Source organism: Mixophyes fleayi, chromosome 3, assembly GCF_038048845.1.
Source record: "Mixophyes fleayi isolate aMixFle1 chromosome 3, aMixFle1.hap1, whole genome shotgun sequence".
Classification (NCBI taxonomy): Eukaryota; Metazoa; Chordata; class Amphibia; order Anura; family Limnodynastidae; genus Mixophyes; species Mixophyes fleayi.
In genome coordinates, this window is record NC_134404.1 from 170,276,850 (window position 1) to 170,290,729 (window position 13,880).

The window sequence follows — 13,880 nt, forward strand, 5'->3', positions numbered from 1 at the left end:
GGAACGAGACGTTTTAGTAGGCAGGGCTATGGTGCCTGGTACATACATTTGGGGAGAAAGGGTAATAATGTGCAAACGTCAGTTTATGAACAAACACAGTGTATAAAATATTTAATACATATGTTGTATAGGGAAAAATGTTTAAATATTTGTCTAAGGACAAACACTAAAATCTTGTGTAATTTACAATGACAGATGGTAAACGGCAGAAATTTATGACACATTATTTAAGTGTAGTGACAAATTCCAGTAAATCATAAAAAAAAAATGTCTATCAAGCCTCATTATCTGTGATGACAATAAGTCCTCATACACATGGGAGTTAAAACAGTCAAACAGTGTTTAAGAAGTCTCAAATTCTAATAAACACCCTAATGCTGGGGATTAAAAGAGGTAAGAGAATGAACTTACACATACACGCACTCTTTCACACACGTTTGCTTTGCTACAATTTCCAAGTGTTAATGTTCTACGGATTATAATGGCGATCTAAGAGTATTTTTATTAAGCACACAGTACACCATGCTGCAGAAAACACACTACTAATACTCTGCTTAAAAAAAAAAAAAAAAAAAAAAAGGACAACAAAATGCAATGTTTTGTCTATGGTTTTAACTCATCCCCATCACCTTTTATTTATATAGCGCCACTGAATCCGCAGCGCTGTACAGAGATCTTTCACATCAGTCCCTACCCCATTGGAGCTTGCAGTCTAAATTCCCTAATATACACACAGACAGACAGAGACTAGGGTCAATTTTGATAGCAACCAATTAGCCTACTCGTATGTTTTTGGAGTGTGGGAGGAAACCGGAGCACCAGGAGAAAACCCACGTAAACACAGGGAGAACATACAAACTCCACACAGATAAGGACATGGTTGGGAATTGAACTCATGACCACAGCGCTGTGAGGCAGAAGTGCTAACCACTTAGCCACCGTACTGCCTAGTGTTGTTTTTAAGTAACCCATATGTATGAAGCATACTACCCATTGTTCTGAAAAGTAATCTTGTAAAATTCTAATATACTGCTCACTTGTTAGCACAAAACGTAACTAGAGACATCCATTAATATGTTGTATAATCCCAACTGAAGAATTGCTGACGAGTATTCAGGCGCTATATAAATGTTAACTAGCATTCCTCCTCTTAATATGCATATTATTTAACACTTGCCCAAACTATAAAATAGAAGAAACAGGAAGTGTGCTATACAATACTCTTTGCTATTGATTCACTGAATAAATGCTCCGTTTGGATAGACAAGATAGTTTACTAAATTAGGCATGTTTCACTCTAGGCTTGGTGGATCAGAGGTAGTTTCCAATTTTCCTCTCACCTGTTCGGGCATTGTAAAGACATATTTGTCAAGATTTATTGAAACAGCCCAGTACTCAAAATTTAAGGTAGCTCATTTCAAGACACTAAAAAAGAGCAATGGGAACATGTCACTGGCAAGTACTAATTATATATATATATATATATATATATATATATATATATATATATATATATATATATATTTATTATTATATACCCACACAATATGTTTGAAGATAGCTCCTTGCAAAGTTAAAGAAAATTCAAAAGATGGTTCAGAAAAAAATGCATGGTAAAACTAAAAAACAACGGTGGCAACAGTATTATTATTGTATTGATTTGTAAGGAGCCACAGAACTCTACAGGGCATGGCAACAGGGAGAAACAGTCCATATAAAACTGGGACAGACAGTAGACAAAATAAAGAAGTGAAAACAAAGGGAGAGGAGAGGCCTGCTTATAAGAGAACTAACAATTTAGTGGTAAAAGAAGAGCTGAGACAAGAAGAAGAAACGTGGGTCAATTGCAGATTAAGGAGGGTGTACCAGTGAGTTATATATTTGTGTAGCATAGGTGGGAGTAGGGCAGGCTCTAGTAAAGCAGTAAGTGTTCAAAGAGCATTTAAACGCTTTGAAGGCTGAGGAAGCCTCCAAAGCCTTGACCAAATGTGGTAGCAAATTGTCTGCTGTGAAACTGATGTTTTAAAAACATTTTGCTTAGGTTTTTTAATCTATCAAAAAATGAAGAACAGACTAAAAAAATCTAAAGGTAGGTGTACATATTTATTACAATTATATTTAAATGGGCTTCAAATTAGTGATTTGTACCATCTGCAGTAAGTCCAAAAATACTCTCAAAATGTAGAATCATGTATTTAAAAAAATTACTTTTTTTAATATTATAATAAACTCTCATCCTCTCTTAATCTTCAACTCACTGTAACTTGTGCTTCACATCTGTGCAAACTGCGCACCATCATGGACATTGCTCGAATAGGGCTCTGCACCCTCCATGACTCTGTACCACCTAGGAATCTGCACCATCATGGCCTCAGTGTTCTTCTGGTTATCGTTTGTTCCTTTTGTCTCTCATTATTCCCTCCCCCCTTTAAAAAGCAAGCTCTCACAGGCAGAGACCTCTGTCCTCTTTCTCATGTCTGAACACTCCATCCTCCTCTCTTTCCCTGTTTTTAACTTATGCAAAATTGTTTTGAATGCCACGTTATTTGTTTTGTTGCATCCATGTATTGTTTTGGTAATTTGTACCCATTGTTCTTATATAATCTTGATGTACCGGTATATTTTAAACCCCTATATACGGCGCTTTGGATATCCAATACAGATTTATTAAACTGCATAGGCACCTGTTATATGCTATATTTTCTACAGCTAGAGAGTGCCAAACCACTGAGGATACAGAACCATTGCACCATCATTGTTGAAATTAAGAGTGAATACATACATTCAACAGATGGAGGTAAAGTCTCAGTGGAGACTACTGCATTAAGTTTGACCACATGCACATGCATATATATTTGATTGAACCGTGTTTTTTGCTCAAGGAGGAATAGGCTGGTTGCCGACATTCAATTTACGGCTATACGTATTGTTTTGAGTTATTAACATCTACATCCATACATCCTGTGGTTACTGGATCGGATTTACTAAAGCTACATGAGTGGAACTTTTTCCCTTTTTCCATTGGCCAACCTTTTTTTGCTACTTTTTATGACAGCTGTCTAACATGAATTTTATATGGTAGCGATTAGAGGGGATCGATGTATTGATAGGATATGTGATTAGTTCGATCACAGTGCACCGTGTCATTACCACTATAGTAGTGGTTATTTGTTTGAAGTGTTTATATTATATCATATCTATGTGTTATATCTGGTCTATTGCAGGTATATCAACATTCAGTCTATAATACTCTTTGGTTATATATTACTAATAATAAACATTTTTACGGTGATTCGTGACCACTTTCATAATTTATTCATATAATGTACCATTTGTTTTATTACAGCCAGAGAGGTTTTTAGCGCTACAATTTTTTTTTTTTATCTATATCTGTAGTAGAACACTAGGACATGCACTGAAACCGGAGTAGGTTCAGAAGAAATTTGAGGAAAAACTACTTCACAGAAAGGGTAGTGGATAAGTGGAATAGCCTCCCATCAGAGGTGGTGGAGGCTAATACAGTAGAGTAGTTTAAACATACTTGGGATAGACATAAGGATATCCTTATAAATAATAAAGGATCAAATAGGGTTTAAGGTACCATAGGTTAATAAAAAAAATTTGCATACTAGATGGGCCAAGTGGTTCTTATCTGACGTCAAATTCTATGTTTCTATCTGTTTGGGCCAAAAGTTACATTGGACATTTCCTGAACTGTATGTTGCTTATATGCTCAACATTTTATACATATTTTGTTGTGCAGGATTATATATTCAACGGAAATGGTACTGTGTGTTAAGTTGTTTTGCATTTCTACTGTCTAAAAAAACTGAATAATAATAATTGATTTAAAAAAAAATATTAATAGGAATAATAACTAAACGGGACACTTCTACTTTTAGCCAAAAAGATAGGAAGACCCATATAGGATATTGCTTTTACTTTTCAATTGTGTATTGTAGTTACTATTATCCAGAAGAGTATCCTGAGTCATTATATTAATATATAAGAATATAGTTTAGTTCCAATATTTTTTTTTATAATTATTCATTTATTGACTAGTTTTTTTATAATTCATAACAGAGATCCGTCACATCAAATGAAATGCTTTGTACCGGTACGAAGGGCTTGTGTCTTTTCTTGTGGAATCTACTACAATTGTAATGTACAGCAATCAGCCACACTATTAAATCCACTGACAAGTGAAGTGAATAATATTGATGATCTCGTTACAATGGCACCTGTCAAAGGATGGGATATATTAGGCAGCAAGTGAACAGTCAGTTCTTGAAGTTGATGTGTTGGGCAAGCGTAAAGATCTGAGCGACTTTGACAAGGGCAAATTGTGATGGCTAGATGACTGGGTCAGAGCATCTACAAAACATTCTTGCGGGGTATTCCCGGTATGCAGTGGTTAGTACCTACCAAAAGTGGTCCAAAGAGACAACGGGTGAACCAGCAACAGGGTCATGGGCGCCTAAGGCTCATTGACACACGTGGGGATTGAACGCTAGCCTGTTTTGTTCAATCCCACAGACGAGCTACTGTAGCACAAATTGCTGAAAAAGTTGATGCTGGCTATGATAGAAAGGTGTCTGAACTAGGGATGTGCACTGGCCACTTTTGGTGTCGCGTGTTTTGTATTCGGATTTGCTTGAGGTTTTGGGTTCGGATTTGTTTCGCAAAACACCTGACGAAAGGTTTTGGTTCGGATTTAAGGTTTTGGATTTGGATTTATTTTGAAAAAAAACATAAAAAGTGTTAAAAACAATTTTTGGGGTTTATTTTCACTCCTACGCTCTTATTAACCTCAATAACATTCAATAACAATCATTTCCACTAATTCCCAGTCTATTCTGCAGAATCAGTGAACTTTGTAATATTGCAGTACCAATGGACTTATACTGCAGGATTGTTTTTGGATATTTTTTTTTATAACTTTTTTAAAAAGTGCTGTGCTGTGCTGTCCCCAGCACAGCACGAGATATAGCAGGGCAGAGGACCACCTAACACACCCTCCCTCTACCCTGATCAATGCCTGAGTGAAGATGGCGGGGAATTTATAGGATCCGAGTATCACGAGATCCGACAGCGGGATTATGACTCAGAGCCTCGGATCTGTCTCGGATCGGCAACGTTCGGGTGGGCTCGGATTTCAAATATCCGAGCCCGCTCATCTCTAGTCTGAACACACAGTGCATCGTAGCTTGCTGCGTAGCCGCAGACCAGTCAGAGTTCCGATATGCTGACCCGTCCATCACCGAAAGCGCCTACTATAAGCAAATAAGCTCCAGAACTGGACCATGGATCAATGGAAGAAGGTGGCCTGGTCTGATGAATGATATTTTTTTTACATCAGGATGCGTGTCATAGACCTGGGAAAGAGATGGAACCAGGGCGCACTATGGGAAGAAGGCAAGTCAGCTGGGGGAGTGTGATGCTCTGGGGAATGTTCTTCTTGGAAACCTTTCATTCATGTGGATGTTACGTTGACACATATCACCCACCTAAACATTGTTGCAGACCAAGTACACCCCTTCATGGCAACAATATTCCTTGATGGTATTGGCCTCTATCAGCAGGATAATGTGGCCTGCACACTGCAAAAATTGTTTAGGAATGGTTTGCAGAACATGACACAGAGTACAAGGTGTTGTGACCTCCAAATGCCTCAGATCTCAATCCGATTGAGCATCTGTGGGATGTTCTGGAAAAACAAGTCCAAGCCATGGAGGCCCCACCTCGCAACTTACTGTACAGGACTTCTAGGATCTGTTGATAACATCTTGGAGCCAGATACCACATGACATCTTCAGAGGTCATGTGGAGTCCATGCATCAATGGGTCAAAGCTGTTTTGGCAGCTTGAGGGGGGCGTACACAATATTAGGCAAGAGATTTTAATGCTGTGGCCGACTGGTGTATATGAACTATCTTGCTTAGCAACTTTCAAATTGCAGTTTTTAGCTCAGACCCCAGGAGTCAGTAAGCTCTTAGGATCACCCGAAAAAAAAAGCTGTTTCTAATAAAGTAAATTGCATATCTTAAGACCAGAGGACCCCAAAAATAGATTCTGGGGGCCAGGTAGGGTTCCAACCCACAGCTTGCAAACTTCCAGTCAAGAGTACCACTTTAAGACTACTATTAAAAGCACTATTGCCTCTCTTAAAAATGATTTTAGACTTATCTTTCACTAAATTGTAGTTTGAAGCAATAATGTTTTAAACTTACTCATAGTTGGCATCGATTTGCATTTAAAGGGCTGAAAATGTCCATAGCCATCCACTAACCAGGTAAGGGGGTAGGACACCATATTTAGACAAGGACATGTCTGAAAATGGAAGTCATTTAACAGAAAAGAAATGAAAAAGGCAAAATAAATTTAAATTGTATAGTACCAAAGCAAGGACCTGGTCACCAGCAATTTCACACATTAAATTTTTACTTCCATAATGCCCTTAATTCACTGCAGAACATAAAGTTCTGGCCTCGTGTTCAGTGCTAAGGAGCCGAACATAAGCAGTCTATAATCCAAGCTCAGCAGAAAAACTACTATTCTTACAATAGCAAGTAATGTGTCACTAAGGCAAATGGAATGCAGGTCAGGGAGGATTGTATTTAATAAAAATGTTGAGTAAGAACATGACATCACCAGGCTCATGAATGTTTGCAGACTATTATGATTACATGACTGTTTAATACAAAGTAAAAAAATTACATCACAGACTATATAATCCAAGTTCCAGGTGAAAGACTGGCACACACATGACATGCAAAACAAACAATACATTTGAAATTTCTTCAACTACTACCAACAAATAGGAGTGCAAAAACAATGTGCTTGACTGAAATTGAAGCAAAATGTATCAATGACCATTAAGCTAGTCCATTAAGGGCTTTATCCAGGAGACCTGGGGGTAAATGTATCATAGTCCGGTTTCTTCAACTTGCGGGAGTTCGGCGAGATGACAGCTAAAATTTAAAGCGACGCTGCCTTGTAAAAGCAAGTTTCCCTTTACAAGGCAGCGCCGCTTTAAATTTTAGCTGTCATCTCGCCGAACTCCCGCAAGTTGAAGAAACCAGACTATGATACATTTACCCCCAGATCTCAGAAACTAGAACAGCCCTGGATGAACATGAAGCATTTGAAAGAGAGAGGGAGTAGAAAGGTTTTTTCTTTTTCCTTTGGGGCATATGGAACAGCGTTGCTCAGCTTTCCGTTTGCTCTTCTTATTGGTGTATCAGATGGGCGAGAAAGCATTACCAAGTCATAGAAAGTGAGCTATAGTGAGACAACCCAGATGACAGCATAACGCATAGAAGTTGAGCTATGGTTAACAGTAGTTGAAGTTGTTTTTTTTTTTTCTTGTCACTATCTGACAGATACAATTCAATTCTGAGCAGCTATTGAAGCAAGTCATTTATATAATGGAGATAAATTCTGTTCTCCTTCCCCAAAAATTGCATCAATTGACAAGTAGCATACTGGCAGTTTAAGGTTTTAATACAAAATGTATGAAAGGATTATAGCAGTAGCTTCTTGCTTTACCTTTTTCCTTGATCTGAATTCCTGTCCCGATATCATATCATTTCACTATTGATTATTCATGTATGAAAGCAGTGTCAGAAAGCAACAAAGGCCCATTTCCTGTGAGCACAGTTGAAAAGAGAAAAATAGATCTCTAGGTAAATCAATGGCAAGGCACATCTGAGTAAGACCACCACATGAAGAGAATAAGTGATAGTAAATGTGTGCCTGACAATTGATTGCCCTCCATTGTTCTGTCTATAGATTCTACTGTATGACTGTATCTGTTAACTCTTTAGGTCTGGAACCTATAAGAAACACAAACAATTGTAAAAACAAGTGTGTAAGTGGAAAAACCTGTCTGCAATTAAGATGCTAACAAATGCATGGTTCTGTGCTTACGTATTAGAAATATATATTATAATTGGCATTAACGCGCTCTAGCAGCGCATACCATGTAAAACTGAAGAGGCAGCACACCCTGGGAAAACAAAGCAAAATGACAGATGATTTTTCCCAAAGGTGCAAGATAATGATATCTTTTCATCAGCAAAATGAGTCACTTGCTATATAGAATACCATTATGAGATTAATCATTACTATTGTGAGTTTTGCGATGATGCATTAAACTCCAAGATCTATTTCAGTCAAATGCACATTCTTGTCAAATGGCTTTTAAATGTTCTCTAGCCTTCAGTTAAAAATTGTAACAGAACAGGATTTGAAGTTATTTTAAAGCTTTTAGGTATATGACAATTTAAAAAAGTTTACACTAAGCATACAAGTACAATTTCATAATTTTAAGGCATAGATCTCATTCTTACACTAACATATATTAAAACGTTCATATACGTTAACATTATCTTTCACAATCTGGTTACTGCCAGATCAAGATGTTTAAATTTGACAATGAAAATGAATGATTTAAATACATGATTTACATCATGTATTTAAATCACATCACTACATATAATAGTTTTAAACTGTTTACTTAATCATAAATTTCAAAACAAGAACGTGATTAAATTAGTTTGTATTAGGAATGAAGGTTTTGCTACTTTGGTGTTACACACTGTATGGGAATGTGCCTACTCACTTTATTGGCTATGTTTTACCTTAGACAAGTGGTTCCCCTGGGAGCTGCGGCAATCTCACCGGGGTGCCTTGGCAAGGGTCAGTGGTAAGCAAGGCAGGGACCTCTTGGTAATTATTTTGGCTTAGGGGTGCCTTAAAAAAATTATAAGAGACCCTAAGGGTGCCTCGAATTCAGAAAGTTTGGGCTCCACTGCCTTAGTCTATAACAGCATTTAACAGTGCAATATGTTTGAGAATACAATTCTGCATACAATTCGATAGACCAGAGAAGCTTGGTAGCCCATAGAAAAGTCCACTCTAAAGAGGGATTTGTCAGCAGATTCCAGGTATGTCTAAACCTACTGACAGGAAGAAAGAAATTCACCCAGAACAAAAATTACAAATGTTTGGTGAGCAAAGCATCATTGATGGAACAACATATTTAGCACTCAATATTAACCCTCATATCAATGTGGGTATGGGGGGGGGGCAAGGGGTGCTAATTACCCGAGCCTGACCTGGGCCCTCACGGCCGACCAGCTTTTTTTTTTTTTTAAATAGTTTTTTTGTCTTTCTTCTTTTTGCTGAGCAGGGGCGGGGGGGGGGGGAGGGGGCTTTGGGATGCTTTGGTGGGGAGTTAGGGTGGTGGTGGCTCTGCCCCCTTCATTGGTGGGGGTGCTTTACAAAAAAATAAATAAAAATACTCATATGATAGCGGCGGCCCTCCTCCGTTCGTACTCACAGAATCACAGAATGTCGGGCGTGACGTGATGAGTAGCGCAGAGAGGAAAATAGAAAAAGACAGTTCTCAGCACTTATACTTTACAATGCATATCTGTGTGTATCTAGCAAAATGAAAACATGAGGTATTAGTTCATATTTTGATCAAAACTTTTAAGCCTGCATCCCAGCATCAAGGGCACCTCATTATATATGTGAGTCCTACATTGATCTATATGCTTTAAACACCATTAAAATGCAGTTAAAATCAGATGCACTCACCTCCCAGGTAGAGTGGCTTACATGTAGCAAGGGCTGACTTGTGAGCCACACCCATATGTGCCTTAAATAGGCTTGATGGAAAGCTGCTATGTCAATAAGGCAATATTTTGCAACAAAACCAGAGAAAAAAAAATAACACAGAGAGGAGCCTGCAAGCAAGAAAGAAGGCAGAAGAGGAGAAGAAAATAAATGGAAGAAGCCAATACAAAGGTAAGCAAAGGAACAGAGGCAAGAAGAATGCAGAAAGGCACTGAGTGATGAGGAAAGGGGAGGGGGGGGCACCAAGTGATGAGAAAGGCACTGAGTGATGAAGAAGGGGGGGGGAGGAAGAAAAGCACCGAGTGATGAAGAAGGGGGGAGGAAGAAAAGCACAGAGTGATGTAGAAGGGGGAGGGGCAGCAAGTCACAGTGATGAGGGGGGGGGGGAAGCAGCATTACACAATGATGAAGGAGAGGGTGGGCAGCATGGCACAGTGTGATGAAGGGGAGCGAGGTGCAGGTGGAAAAAAGGTGATGAAGAAGGGGCACAGCAATGTGTGTATGATGGCACAGGGCTTGTGGCAACTGTGTGTGTGTGTGATGGCACAGGGGGCTTGTGGCAATGTAGTGTGTGTGATGGCACAGGGGGCTTGTGGCAATGTAGTGTGTGTGAGGTAAATGGTGGGTAATAAATAGCTGATATTTTGTTTGTTGGGTGATGGTGGGACAATGTAATAGTGGGGACTATTAATTTAAGATGGGGTGGTTTGAGGGCTATTGAATGTGGGGGTGAGTTTGGGGAGAATGAGGTCTATTAAATGGGACTATGAATTATTTAATGACAGTGATGGTTGTGGGAAATAGGTACATTTAAGAAATGTAAAAACTATTAATTTATTGCTTGGGCTGTTTGGAGGGAGGAAAATAGGTTTATTTATTAAATGGGAATACTATTAATTTAATGTTGGGGCTGCAGGAAGGCCTAATTATTAATTGTGGCTGCTATTGATTTAACGCCGGGGCTGGTTGGAATTTTCTAAATGTACCCATATAGGGCCCCCAACATTCCAGGACCCACACAAGCCACAACTAAAGAAACTTGCAGCCACAGGTGATGAAAATGACAAGAACAGGTAGGAGAGAGCAGGATAGTCTGTCAAATGTTCTGATTCTAGTGGGACAATCCTGATTATTGGCGACTCTTCTGCCCAATCTAAGGGGCAGGCCAAGACTGTGTACTCTTTATATACACACTGCATTCATTATATACTACACTGTAATGCTAGCTGTCATTCGTGGGCTTACCACACCCCCTCTGGCGGTTTGGTTACGCCTCTCTATTGGCTGGTGACACAACCTCTGGTGGGCCTCTACCAATGTATTCCCCCCTGTGCATGTGAATTGGAGGCACTCATATAAGGCGGCATAAAATGAATTGGGGGCATTACTGTGGTATAATATGAACAGGGGACTCTAATATGTGGTATGTTATGAATTGTGGGCACAACTATTTACCACAGTATTAACTAGGCCTCTACTATGAGGGCACAACTAAGAGGCACTATGAGGTTCCGCTGTCCTGAAAGTCAGGACTGCTGGGACATATGTCACGCTCCGGTGAGCAGGCACTGCACACTTCTGCCAATGGTGTACACAGCAATGCAGGGTGTTTGCTGTAGGAGTGTGGCCTAGCGCTTTTCACCTGCTAGACACGCCTCAATGATACACAGCCTCGGCATAAGATATGACCGTGACATACAAGGAAAAACGGAGGGTGGACAGACATGCAACATAGGGTTACAAGACCCTGTCCATAAAAGCTTACATTCTAGAGGGAGGAGGTAATGAGAGAATAGGTGCACATGGGATGGGACAGCAGTCCAGGCAGGTAGCAGTGAAGGTGGAAGCTAAATGGTTCAACGCAATATGAGGGTAGGTTGAAAGGGGGATGGAGAGACGGGTAAGGATTATGAGCAGGGGGATGTATCCAGAATAGTCTTTGTTTTGTATATTGATCAGATGAGTCTGAGTGTGAGATAGTCAGATGTTTATAGAAAGTTCTATAGAGCAACCTATCTGTAATACATGTATGTGCTCTGTCAAAAAGTGCTTGGGTATGGTATTGTTTCCGCATAACTGAACAGTTTTTTTCTTACTATTGATTATTTGAGAAATGCAGTAACTATATAGTATACCTGTATAAAACCTTTTAATTCAGCTATGCCCATGAGTTGACAGAGCCACTACCTTTTAGAGATGGCTGTTAAATTTTGGACAAATTTCTCAAGACACTTGGGGGATCTTGCTTTTTAACTCAGTTACACTGGAAAATTAAGTTGACATTGAACAATATTGGTTTTGCTTCACGTTACAATGTAATAGGACTTTTCAAACTGCACTACCACTCTAGAGCAAACCTTAAACACATCACCTATTTCCCCTCTCTTCCAAAGTCCTTTAAATGTGCCATTTGGAATGCACGCTCTGTTTGTAACAAACTTACCTCCATACATGATCTCTTCCTCTCAAAAAACCTTAACCTTCAGGCAATAACAGAAACATGGCTCATGCAATCAGACACTGCCTCACCTGCACCACTTTCACATGGTGGCATCCATCTCACCCACACCTCCAGGCCTGAAGGCAGACAAGGAGGTGGGGTTGGACTACTTCTCTCCCCACAGTGCACGTTCACAGTTCTACCAAATGTCCTACCACTCACATTCACATCTTTTGAAGTACATGCTATTCGCATATTTAATCCATTCTCTCTACGTGTTGCAGTGATCTATAGTCCCCCTGGAGCACACCAACAATTTATTGAGGATTTCACTGCATTGCTTCATCACTTCTTATCTTCAGACATCCCTACCCTCATCCTGGGTGATTTCAACAGCCCCACTGAAAACCCACCTTCCAAAGCTGCTTCCAAACTACTCTCTCTAACCTCCTCACTTGACCTCTCCCAGTGGATTGAATCATCTACTCATAAGGATGGCCACTGCCTTGATCTTGCATTCTCTAGACTATGTTTCTAATTTCCTTAACACACCCTTCCCCCTCTCGGATCATCACCTTATCAGCTACACGCTCACCCCCACTGCTCTAACCTCTCTACTGTCTAACTCTACCAAGCCTCCTCATACCCGCAGAAATCTAATTTCTATTAATCTTCAACAATTTTCCACCTCTCTCCAACACCTTCTATCCCCTATCTCTACATTCTCCTCCCCTAAGATGGCAGTACCTCATTTTCACCAAACCTTAGCAACGGCCCTTGATCAAGTGGCTCCAGCGACACTACATATTACACGTCGACTTTGATATCAACCGTGGCACACTACAGCAACGCGAAATCTTCAAAAACTTTCCCGTAAAGCAAAACGTCACTGGTGTAAATCTCGCACCTCTAATGACTTCTTCACATATACTTCTATCTACCACTCTTATCTAAATGCTCTGGACACCGCAAAACAAACATACTTCCGATCTCTTATCTATGCTCAGGCTTCTAACCCCAAACGCATATTTAACACATTTAAATCTCTTCTGAATCCTCCCACCCCGAACCCTCCGTCTACTATCAGTGCTCAGGATCTTGCTAACTACTTCAAAGGACAAGATTGATAAGATCAGACTAGAAATGGTATCCTCTTCCTCGACAAGCAATCAGCTCAATTCCTATCCACCACCCTCTGACACCCTCTCTTCATTTGACCCCACAAATGAAGAGGAAATTTCTGCTCTCCTTTCTTCCTACTCTACCTCCTGTCCTCTTGATCCTATTCCCTCGCAAATTGGTAGATCCCTGTCTCCTGTGCTCTTTTCACGTCTAACTAAAATCTGTAATCTCTTGCTCTCTACTGGCATCTTTCCATCACTATACAAGCATGCAGTGATTACTCCTATTCTAAGAAAACAAGATTCCGACACAAACTCTCTCTCAAATTACCGTCCCATCTCTCAGCTGCCGTGCCCCTCCAAGCTTCTAGAGAGACTTGCCTACACTCGCCTCACACGCTTCCTTTGCGCAAACAACCTGTTGGGTCCTCTTCAGTCTGGCTTTCGTTCTCAACACTCCATGGAGTCTGCGTTGACTAAGGTTGTCAATGATCTGATCACTGCTAAAACTAAAACGCCATTACTCTCTCCTAATTCTCCTGAATCTCTCGGCTGCATTTGACACCGTTGACCACTCATCTCATACAAACGCTGCAATCCCTAGGTCTTCAAGACACTGTTCTATCCTGGTTCTCATCCTACCTTTCTAATCGCTCTTTCACTGTTAGTTTCTCTGG

At 39.9% G+C, this 13,880-nt stretch overlaps 1 protein-coding gene across 1 annotated transcript in view; it reads right to left on the bottom strand.

Annotated features, from left to right (window-relative positions):
- Nucleotides 1–13,880, bottom strand: part of RNGTT (RNA guanylyltransferase and 5'-phosphatase) — a 239,684-nt gene that overhangs the window by 93,311 nt on the left and 132,493 nt on the right. The window lies entirely within an intron of this gene.